Genomic DNA, 11,822 nt, shown 5'->3' on the forward strand with positions numbered 1-11,822 from the left:
GAGAGAGACAGAGAGAGAAGGGGAAGGGGTGTTGGCAGTTAGGGTGTGAGCTAGAGAAATGAGGCCTGTCTGCAAAAGGCCATGGGATGGGAGTGCGTGGTTGCAGGTTGTTTGGCTTTGTAAGGCCTACTGCCCGCTTCACTCGAAACTGGGTCTAGGGTTGTCGGTTTGTAGGCTGTAAAAGCCCAGAAAAGCTCTTGTTCTCCAACCAGCAGAGTGGCGCAGCGGAAGCGTGCTGGGCCCATAACCCAGAGGTCGATGGATCGAAACCATCCTCTGCTAACTTTTTTCAAATTATGTTTTTGTGTCATGGCATTAGGGCACAAAGAGCTGTAAGTGCCTGGATGCAATGTCATTCCTTGAACTTGCTGCCTCGTTCCACTCTTGCGCTAAATAGGAGAGGGTCCCAGCCCAGCCAACAAAATGTACTGTTCAATCAAACCAAACTTAAAACCAAGCTCCTTTTTTAAGGGGTCCCGGGGAAATGTTGGGCTGACCGGCAAGACCTCATGATGCGAACTGCTTCTGCGTCAAACGCAAGCTTTTTTCATTCCCAGCCAATGACTTATTCTTATTTCTAAGGGCCGCTCCATCAGATAGCCCAGACAGGCAGGCGTTGGTGGTATAGTGGTGAGCATAGCTGCCTTCCAAGCAGTTGACCCGGGTTCGATTCCCGGCCAACGCAGATCAAATCTTTAAATTGTTCAAAATGCATTTTTTGGAAATCAGACTCATGCTGAAAGCAAAGCTGACACACTTTTCGTGAAAATCAAAACCCCATCCAGGAAAGGTTCTTGCATCCTAGTTTCTGCAACTGTCTATCGGTGAGGGGATTGAAGCGAGCAGGGCTCCTGGCCCCTCCCCGACAAAGCCCTGACGAAGGCCTGACAAAGGCCTATTCGCCTTGCCCTGACGGGCCTTGGTCCCAGCAGGCCACCGAGCACAGCACCTCAGCCTATTAGAGTGAGGTTTCAGGATCTCTCTCATCCTGTAAACCAACATACTGAAGAAGGTGAAACGTGTGGCTGCGCTCCTCACATGCTGAAGCAGCAGCAGCCCTTTCCCTGAAGCAAAGTTCCTTCATTCCTCCCTCCCATAACCCTTAGCAGGGGATTTATGGTAATTGAGTTGAGTTTCCAAACTGGCCCTTCCTTCCTTCCTTCCCATATCTGCTTGTTCGAGAAGGCTTGTTTTGTTGCACCTGGGAAGTAAAGTATCTATTTGCGAGAGAGAGAGAATGAGAGAGAGAGACAGAGAGAGAGAGACAGAGAGAGAAGGGGAAGGGGTGTTGGCAGTTAGGGTGTGAGCTAGAGAAATGAGGCCTGTCTGCAAAAGGCCATGGGATGGGAGTGCGTGGTTGCAGGTTGTTTGGCTTTGTAAGGCCTACTGCCCGCTTCACTCGAAACTGGGTCTAGGGTTGTCGGTTTGTAGGCTGTAAAAGCCCAGAAAAGCTCTTGTTCTCCAACCAGCAGAGTGGCGCAGCGGAAGCGTGCTGGGCCCATAACACAGAGGTCGATGGATCGAAACCATCCTCTGCTAACTTTTTTCAAATTATGTTTTTGTGTCATGGCATTAGGGCACAAAGAGCTGTAAGTGCCTGGATGCAATGTCATTCCTTGAACTTGCTGCCTCGTTCCACTCTTGCGCTAAATAGGAGAGGGTCCCAGCCCAGCCAACAAAATGCACTGTTCAATCAAACCAAACTTAAAACCAAGCTCCTTTTTTAAGGGGTCCCGGGGAAATGTTGGGCTGACCGGCAAGACCTCATGATGCGAACTGCTTCTGCGTCAAACGCAAGCTTTTTTCATTCCCAGCCAATGACTTATTCTTATTTCTAAAGGCCGCTCCATCAGATAGCCCAGACAGGCAGGCGTTGGTGGTATAGTGGTGAGCATAGCTGCCTTCCAAGCAGTTGACCCGGGGCCAACGCAGATCAAATCTTTAAATTGTTCAAAATGCATTTTTTGGAAATCAGACTCATGCTGAAAGCAAAGCTGACACACTTTTCGTGAAAATCAAAACCCCATCCAGGAAAGGTTCTTGCATCCTAGTTTCTGCAACTGTCTATCGGTGAGGGGATTGAAGCGAGCAGGGCTCCTGGCCCCTCCCCGACAAAGCCCTGACGAAGGCCTGACAAAGGCCTATTCGCCTTGCCCTGACGGGCCTTGGTCCCAGCAGGCCACCGAGCACAGCACCTCAGCCTATTAGAGTGAGGTTTCAGGATCTCTCTCATCCTGTAAACCAACATACTGAAGAAGGTGAAACGTGTGGCTGCGCTCCTCACATGCTGAAGCAGCAGCAGCCCTTTCCCTGAAGCAAAGTTCCTTCATTCCTCCCTCCCATAACCCTTAGCAGGGGATTTATGGTAATTGAGTTGAGTTTCCAAACTGGCCCTTCCTTCCTTCCTTCCCATATCTGCCAGCTCGAGAAGGCTTGTTTTGTTGCACCTGGGAAGTAAAGTATCTATTTGCGAGAGAGAGAGAATGAGAGAGAGAGACAGAGAGAGAGAGACAGAGAGAGAAGGGGAAGGGGTGTTGGCAGTTAGGGTGTGAGCTAGAGAAATGAGGCCTGTCTGCAAAAGGCCATGGGATGGGAGTGCGTGGTTGCAGGTTGTTTGGCTTTGTAAGGCCTACTGCCCGCTTCACTCGAAACTGGGTCTAGGGTTGTCGGTTTGTAGGCTGTAAAAGCCCAGAAAAGCTCTTGTTCTCCAACCAGCAGAGTGGCGCAGCGGAAGCGTGCTGGGCCCATAACCCAGAGGTCGATGGATCGAAACCATCCTCTGCTAACTTTTTTCAAATTATGTTTTTGTGTCATGGCATTAGGGCAGAAAGAGCTGTAAGTGCCTGGATGCAATGTCATTCCTTGAACTTGCTGCCTCGTTCCACTCTTGCGCTAAATAGGAGAGGGTCCCAGCCCAGCCAACAAAATGTACTGTTCAATCAAACCAAACTTAAAACCAAGCTCCTTTTTTAAGGGGTCCCGGGGAAATGTTGGGCTGACCGGCAAGACCTCATGATGCGAACTGCTTCTGCGTCAAACGCAAGCTTTTTTCATTCCCAGCCAATGACTTATTCTTATTTCTAAGGGCCGCTCCATCAGATAGCCCAGACAGGCAGGCGTTGGTGGTATAGTGGTGAGCATAGCTGCCTTCCAAGCAGTTGACCCGGGTTCTATTCCCGGCCAACGCAGATCAAATCTTTAAATTGTTCAAAATGCATTTTTTGGAAATCAGACTCATGCTGAAAGCAAAGCTGACACACTTTTCGTGAAAATCAAAACCCCATCCAGGAAAGGTTCTTGCATCCTAGTTTCTGCAACTGTCTATCGGTGAGGGGATTGAAGCGAGCAGGGCTCCTGGCCCCTCCCCGACAAAGCCCTGACGAAGGCCTGACAAAGGCCTATTCGCCTTGCCCTGACGGGCCTTGGTCCCAGCAGGCCACCGAGCACAGCACCTCAGCCTATTAGAGTGAGGTTTCAGGATCTCTCTCATCCTGTAAACCAACATACTGAAGAAGGTGAAACGTGTGGCTGCGCTCCTCACATGCTGAAGCAGCAGCAGCCCTTTCCCTGAAGCAAAGTTCCTTCATTCCTCCCTCCCATAACCCTTAGCAGGGGATTTATGGTAATTGAGTTGAGTTTCCAAACTGGCCCTTCCTTCCTTCCTTCCCATATCTGCCAGCTCGAGAAGGCTTGTTTTGTTGCACCTGGGAAGTAAAGTATCTATTTGCGAGAGAGAGAGAATGAGAGAGAGAGACAGAGAGAGAGAGACAGAGAGAGAAGGGGAAGGGGTGTTGGCAGTTAGGGTGTGAGCTAGAGAAATGAGGCCTGTCTGCAAAAGGCCATGGGATGGGAGTGCGTGGTTGCAGGTTGTTTGGCTTTGTAAGGCCTACTGCCCGCTTCACTCGAAACTGGGTCTAGGGTTGTCGGTTTGTAGGCTGTAAAAGCCCAGAAAAGCTCTTGCTCTCCAACCAGCAGAGTGGCGCAGCGGAAGCGTGCTGGGCCCATAACCCAGAGGTCGATGGATCGAAACCATCCTCTGCTAACTTTTTTCAAATTATGTTTTTGTGTCATGGCATTAGGGCACAAAGAGCTGTAAGTGCCTGGATGCAATGTCATTCCTTGAACTTGCTGCCTCGTTCCACTCTTGCGCTAAATAGGAGAGGGTCCCAGCCCAGCCAACAAAATGTACTGTTCAATCAAACCAAACTTAAAACCAAGCTCCTTTTTTAAGGGGTCCCGGGGAAATGTTGGGCTGACCGGCAAGACCTCATGATGCGAACTGCTTCTGCGTCAAACGCAAGCTTTTTTCATTCCCAGCCAATGACTTATTCTTATTTCTAAGGGCCGCTCCATCAGATAGCCCAGACAGGCAGGCGTTGGTGGTATAGTGGTGAGCATAGCTGCCTTCCAAGCAGTTGACCCGGGTTCGATTCCCGGCCAACGCAGATCAAATCTTTAAATTGTTCAAAATGCATTTTTTGGAAATCAGACTCATGCTGAAAGCAAAGCTGACACACTTTTCGTGAAAATCAAAACCCCATCCAGGAAAGGTTCTTGCATCCTAGTTTCTGCAACTGTCTATCGGTGAGGGGATTGAAGCGAGCAGGGCTCCTGGCCCCTCCCCGACAAAGCCCTGACGAAGGCCTGACAAAGGCCTATTCGCCTTGCCCTGACGGGCCTTGGTCCCAGCAGGCCACCGAGCACAGCACCTCAGCCTATTAGAGTGAGGTTTCAGGATCTCTCTCATCCTGTAAACCAACATACTGAAGAAGGTGAAACGTGTGGCTGCGCTCCTCACATGCTGAAGCAGCAGCAGCCCTTTCCCTGAAGCAAAGTTCCTTCATTCCTCCCTCCCATAACCCTTAGCAGGGGATTTATGGTAATTGAGTTGAGTTTCCAAACTGGCCCTTCCTTCCTTCCTTCCCATATCTGCCAGCTCGAGAAGGCTTGTTTTGTTGCACCTGGGAAGTAAAGTATCTATTTGCGAGAGAGAGAGAATGAGAGAGAGAGACAGAGAGAGAGAGACAGAGAGAGAAGGGGAAGGGGTGTTGGCAGTTAGGGTGTGAGCTAGAGAAATGAGGCCTGTCTGCAAAAGGCCATGGGATGGGAGTGCGTGGTTGCAGGTTGTTTGGCTTTGTAAGGCCTACTGCCCGCTTCACTCGAAACTGGGTCTAGGGTTGTCGGTTTGTAGGCTGTAAAAGCCCAGAAAAGCTCTTGTTCTCCAACCAGCAGAGTGGCGCAGCGGAAGCGTGCTGGGCCCATAACCCAGAGGTCGATGGATCGAAACCATCCTCTGCTAACTTTTTTCAAATTATGTTTTTGTGTCATGGCATTAGGGCACAAAGAGCTGTAAGTGCCTGGATGCAATGTCATTCCTTGAACTTGCTGCCTCGTTCCACTCTTGCGCTAAATAGGAGAGGGTCCCAGCCCAGCCAACAAAATGTACTGTTCAATCAAACCAAACTTAAAACCAAGCTCCTTTTTTAAGGGGTCCCGGGGAAATGTTGGGCTGACCGGCAAGACCTCATGATGCGAACTGCTTCTGCGTCAAACGCAAGCTTTTTTCATTCCCAGCCAATGACTTATTCTTATTTCTAAGGGCCGCTCCATCAGATAGCCCAGACAGGCAGGCGTTGGTGGTATAGTGGTGAGCATAGCTGCCTTCCAAGCAGTTGACCTGGGTTCGATTCCCTGCCAACGCAGATCAAATCTTTAAATTGTTCAAAATGCATTTTTTGGAAATCAGACTCATGCTGAAAGCAAAGCTGACACACTTTTCGTGAAAATCAAAACCCCATCCAGGAAAGGTTCTTGCATCCTAGTTTCTGCAACTGTCTATCGGTGAGGGGATTGAAGCGAGCAGGGCTCCTGGCCCCTCCCCGACAAAGCCCTGACGAAGGCCTGACAAAGGCCTATTCGCCTTGCCCTGACGGGCCTTGGTCCCAGCAGGCCACCGAGCACAGCACCTCAGCCTATTAGAGTGAGGTTTCAGGATCTCTCTCATCCTGTAAACCAACATACTGAAGAAGGTGAAACGTGTGGCTGCGCTCCTCACATGCTGAAGCAGCAGCAGCCCTTTCCCTGAAGCAAAGTTCCTTCATTCCTCCCTCCCATAACCCTTAGCAGGGGATTTATGGTAATTGAGTTGAGTTTCCAAACTGGCCCTTCCTTCCTTCCTTCCCATATCTGCCAGCTCGAGAAGGCTTGTTTTGTTGCACCTGGGAAGTAAAGTATCTATTTGCGAGAGAGAGAGAATGAGAGAGAGAGACAGAGAGAGAGAGACAGAGAGAGAAGGGGAAGGGGTGTTGGCAGTTAGGGTGTGAGCTAGAGAAATGAGGCCTGTCTGCAAAAGGCCATGGGATGGGAGTGCGTGGTTGCAGGTTGTTTGGCTTTGTAAGGCCTACTGCCCGCTTCACTCGAAACTGGGTCTAGGGTTGTCGGTTTGTAGGCTGTAAAAGCCCAGAAAAGCTCTTGTTCTCCAACCAGCAGAGTGGCGCAGCGGAAGCGTGCTGGGCCCATAACCCAGAGGTCGATGGATCGAAACCATCCTCTGCTAACTTTTTTCAAATTATGTTTTTGTGTCATGGCATTAGGGCACAAAGAGCTGTAAGTGCCTGGATGCAATGTCATTCCTTGAACTTGCTGCCTCGTTCCACTCTTGCGCTAAATAGGAGAGGGTCCCAGCCCAGCCAACAAAATGTACTGTTCAATCAAACCAAACTTAAAACCAAGCTCCTTTTTTAAGGGGTCCCGGGGAAATGTTGGGCTGACCGGCAAGACCTCATGATGCGAACTGCTTCTGCGTCAAACGCAAGCTTTTTTCATTCCCAGCCAATGACTTATTCTTATTTCTAAGGGCCGCTCCATCAGATAGCCCAGACAGGCAGGGGTTGGTGGTATAGTGGTGAGCATAGCTGCCTTCCAAGCAGTTGACCCGGGTTCTATTCCCGGCCAACGCAGATCAAATCTTTAAATTGTTCAAAATGCATTTTTTGGAAATCAGACTCATGCTGAAAGCAAAGCTGACACACTTTTCGTGAAAATCAAAACCCCATCCAGGAAAGGTTCTTGCATCCTAGTTTCTGCAACTGTCTATCGGTGAGGGGATTGAAGCGAGCAGGGCTCCTGGCCCCTCCCCGACAAAGCCCTGACGAAGGCCTGACAAAGGCCTATTCGCCTTGCCCTGACGGGCCTTGGTCCCAGCAGGCCACCGAGCACAGCACCTCAGCCTATTAGAGTGAGGTTTCAGGATCTCTCTCATCCTGTAAACCAACATACTGAAGAAGGTGAAACGTGTGGCTGCGCTCCTCACATGCTGAAGCAGCAGCAGCCCTTTCCCTGAAGCAAAGTTCCTTCATTCCTCCCTCCCATAACCCTTAGCAGGGGATTTATGGTAATTGAGTTGAGTTTCCAAACTGGCCCTTCCTTCCTTCCTTCCCATATCTGCCAGCTCGAGAAGGCTTGTTTTGTTGCACCTGGGAAGTAAAGTATCTATTTGCGAGAGAGAGAGAATGAGAGAGAGAGACAGAGAGAGAGAGAGACAGAGAGAGAAGGGGAAGGGGTGTTGGCAGTTAGGGTGTGAGCTAGAGAAATGAGGCCTGTCTGCAAAAGGCCATGGGATGGGAGTGCGTGGTTGCAGGTTGTTTGGCTTTGTAAGGCCTACTGCCCGCTTCACTCGAAACTGGGTCTAGGGTTGTCGGTTTGTAGGCTGTAAAAGCCCAGAAAAGCTCTTGTTCTCCAACCAGCAGAGTGGCGCAGCGGAAGCGTGCTGGGCCCATAACCCAGAGGTCGATGGATCGAAACCATCCTCTGCTAACTTTTTTCAAATTATGTTTTTGTGTCATGGCATTAGGGCACAAAGAGCTGTAAGTGCCTGGATGCAATGTCATTCCTTGAACTTGCTGCCTCGTTCCACTCTTGCGCTAAATAGGAGAGGGTCCCAGCCCAGCCAACAAAATGTACTGTTCAATCAAACCAAACTTAAAACCAAGCTCCTTTTTTAAGGGGTCCCGGGGAAATGTTGGGCTGACCGGCAAGACCTCATGATGCGAACTGCTTCTGCGTCAAACGCAAGCTTTTTTCATTCCCAGCCAATGACTTATTCTTATTTCTAAGGGCCGCTCCATCAGATAGCCCAGACAGGCAGGCGTTGGTGGTATAGTGGTGAGCATAGCTGCCTTCCAAGCAGTTGACCCCGGTTCGATTCCCGGCCAACGCAGATCAAATCTTTAAATTGTTCAAAATGCATTTTTTGGAAATCAGACTCATGCTGAAAGCAAAGCTGACACACTTTTCGTGAAAATCAAAACCCCATCCAGGAAAGGTTCTTGCATCCTAGTTTCTGCAACTGTCTATCGGTGAGGGGATTGAAGCGAGCAGGGCTCCTGGCCCCTCCCCGACAAAGCCCTGACGAAGGCCTGACAAAGGCCTATTCGCCTTGCCCTGACGGGCCTTGGTCCCAGCAGGCCACCGAGCACAGCACCTCAGCCTATTAGAGTGAGGTTTCAGGATCTCTCTCATCCTGTAAACCAACATACTGAAGAAGGTGAAACGTGTGGCTGCGCTCCTCACATGCTGAAGCAGCAGCAGCCCTTTCCCTGAAGCAAAGTTCCTTCATTCCTCCCTCCCATAACCCTTAGCAGGGGATTTATGGTAATTGAGTTGAGTTTCCAAACTGGCCCTTCCTTCCTTCCTTCCCATATCTGCCAGCTCGAGAAGGCTTGTTTTGTTGCACCTGGGAAGTAAAGTATCTATTTGCGAGAGAGAGAGAATGAGAGAGAGAGACAGAGAGAGAGAGACAGAGAGAGAAGGGGAAGGGGTGTTGGCAGTTAGGGTGTGAGCTAGAGAAATGAGGCCTGTCTGCAAAAGGCCATGGGATGGGAGTGCGTGGTTGCAGGTTGTTTGGCTTTGTAAGGCCTACTGCCCGCTTCACTCGAAACTGGGTCTAGGGTTGTCGGTTTGTAGGCTGTAAAAGCCCAGAAAAGCTCTTGTTCTCCAACCAGCAGAGTGGCGCAGCGGAAGCGTGCTGGGCCCATAACCCAGAGGTCGATGGATCGAAACCATCCTCTGCTAACTTTTTTCAAATTATGTTTTTGTGTCATAGCATTAGGGCACAAAGAGCTGTAAGTGCCTGGATGCAATGTCATTCCTTGCACTTGCTGCCTCGTTCCACTCTTGCGCTAAATAGGAGAGGGTCCCAGCCCAGCCAACAAAATGTACTGTTCAATCAAACCAAACTTAAAACCAAGCTCCTTTTTTAAGGGGTCCCGGGGAAATGTTGGGCTGACCGGCAAGACCTCATGATGCGAACTGCTTCTGCGTCAAACGCAAGCTTTTTTCATTCCCAGCCAATGACTTATTCTTATTTCTAAGGGCCGCTCCATCAGATAGCCCAGACAGGCAGGCGTTGGTGGTATAGTGGTGAGCATAGCTGCCTTCCAAGCAGTTGACCCCGGTTCGATTCCCGGCCAACGCAGATCAAATCTTTAAATTGTTCAAAATGCATTTTTTGGAAATCAGACTCATGCTGAAAGCAAAGCTGACACACTTTTCGTGAAAATCAAAACCCCATCCAGGAAAGGTTCTTGCATCCTAGTTTCTGCAACTGTCTATCGGTGAGGGGATTGAAGCGAGCAGGGCTCCTGGCCCCTCCCCGACAAAGCCCTGACGAAGGCCTGACAAAGGCCTATTCGCCTTGCCCTGACGGGCCTTGGTCCCAGCAGGCCACCGAGCACAGCACCTCAGCCTATTAGAGTGAGGTTTCAGGATCTCTCTCATCCTGTAAACCAACATACTGAAGAAGGTGAAACGTGTGGCTGCGCTCCTCACATGCTGAAGCAGCAGCAGCCCTTTCCCTGAAGCAAAGTTCCTTCATTCCTCCCTCCCATAACCCTTAGCAGGGGATTTATGGTAATTGAGTTGAGTTTCCAAACTGGCCCTTCCTTCCTTCCTTCCCATATCTGCCAGCTCGAGAAGGCTTGTTTTGTTGCACCTGGGAAGTAAAGTATCTATTTGCGAGAGAGAGAGAATGAGAGAGAGAGACAGAGAGAGAGAGACAGAGAGAGAAGGGGAAGGGGTGTTGGCAGTTAGGGTGTGAGCTAGAGAAATGAGGCCTGTCTGCAAAAGGCCATGGGATGGGAGTGCGTGGTTGCAGGTTGTTTGGCTTTGTAAGGCCTACTGCCCGCTTCACTCGAAACTGGGTCTAGGGTTGTCGGTTTGTAGGCTGTAAAAGCCCAGAAAAGCTCTTGTTCTCCAACCAGCAGAGTGGCGCAGCGGAAGCGTGCTGGGCCCATAACCCAGAGGTCGATGGATCGAAACCATCCTCTGCTAACTTTTTTCAAATTATGTTTTTGTGTCATGGCATTAGGGCAGAAAGAGCTGTAAGTGCCTGGATGCAATGTCATTCCTTGAACTTGCTGCCTCGTTCCACTCTTGCGCTAAATAGGAGAGGGTCCCAGCCCAGCCAACAAAATGTACTGTTCAATCAAACCAAACTTAAAACCAAGCTCCTTTTTTAAGGGGTCCCGGGGAAATGTTGGGCTGACCGGCAAGACCTCATGATGCGAACTGCTTCTGCGTCAAACGCAAGCTTTTTTCATTCCCAGCCAATGACTTATTCTTATTTCTAAGGGCCGCTCCATCAGATAGCCCAGACAGGCAGGCGTTGGTGGTATAGTGGTGAGCATAGCTGCCTTCCAAGCAGTTGACCCAGGTTCGATTCCCGGCCAACGCAGATCAAATCTTTAAATTGTTCAAAATGCATTTTTTGGAAATCAGACTCATGCTGAAAGCAAAGCTGACACACTTTTCGTGAAAATCAAAACCCCATCCAGGAAAGGTTCTTGCATCCTAGTTTCTGCAACTGTCTATCGGTGAGGGGATTGAAGCGAGCAGGGCTCCTGGCCCCTCCCCGACAAAGCCCTGACGAAGGCCTGACAAAGGCCTATTCGCCTTGCCCTGACGGGCCTTGGTCCCAGCAGGCCACCGAGCACAGCACCTCAGCCTATTAGAGTGAGGTTTCAGGATCTCTCTCATCCTGTAAACCAACATACTGAAGAAGGTGAAACGTGTGGCTGCGCTCCTCACATGCTGAAGCAGCAGCAGCCCTTTCCCTGAAGCAAAGTTCCTTCATTCCTCCCTCCCATAACCCTTAGCAGGGGATTTATGGTAATTGAGTTGAGTTTCCAAACTGGCCCTTCCTTCCTTCCTTCCCATATCTGCCAGCTCGAGAAGGCTTGTTTTGTTGCACCTGGGAAGTAAAGTATCTATTTGCGAGAGAGAGAGAATGAGAGAGAGAGACAGAGAGAGAGAGACAGAGAGAGAAGGGGAAGGGGTGTTGGCAGTTAGGGTGTGAGCTAGAGAAATGAGGCCTGTCTGCAAAAGGCCATGGGATGGGAGTGCGTGGTTGCAGGTTGTTTGGCTTTGTAAGGCCTACTGCCCGCTTCACTCGAAACTGGGTCTAGGGTTGTCGGTTTGTAGGCTGTAAAAGCCCAGAAAAGCTCTTGTTCTCCAACCAGCAGAGTGGCGCAGCGGAAGCGTGCTGGGCCCATAACACAGAGGTCGATGGATCAAAACCATCCTCTGCTAACTTTTTTCAAATTATGTTTTTGTGTCATGGCATTAGGGCACAAAGAGCTGTAAGTGCCTGGATGCAATGTCATTCCTTGAACTTGCTGCCTCGTTCCACTCTTGCGCTAAATAGGAGAGGGTCCCAGCCCAGCCAACAAAATGCACTGTTCAATCAAACCAAACTTAAAACCAAGCTCCTTTTTTAAGGGGTCCCGGGGAAATGTTGGGCTGACCGGCAAGACCTCATGATGCGA

At 50.1% G+C, this 11,822-nt stretch overlaps 2 non-coding genes across 2 annotated transcripts; both read left to right on the forward strand.

Moving 5' to 3' along the window:
* Positions 1 to 613: 613 nt before the first annotated feature.
* TRNAG-UCC (transfer RNA glycine (anticodon UCC)) lies at positions 614 to 685 on the forward strand. The gene has a single exon. It is a non-coding gene; the product is annotated as a tRNA-Gly (tRNA).
* Positions 686 to 4,373: 3,688 nt separating this feature from the next.
* TRNAG-UCC (transfer RNA glycine (anticodon UCC)) lies at positions 4,374 to 4,445 on the forward strand. The gene has a single exon. It is a non-coding gene; the product is annotated as a tRNA-Gly (tRNA).
* The last annotated feature ends 7,377 nt before the right edge of the window (positions 4,446 to 11,822 follow it).

The sequence above is a fragment of the Ambystoma mexicanum genome, chromosome 6q (assembly GCF_040938575.1).
Source record: "Ambystoma mexicanum isolate Mex_15411 chromosome 6q, UKY_AmexF1_1, whole genome shotgun sequence".
NCBI classification, from domain to species: domain Eukaryota; kingdom Metazoa; phylum Chordata; class Amphibia; order Caudata; family Ambystomatidae; genus Ambystoma; species Ambystoma mexicanum.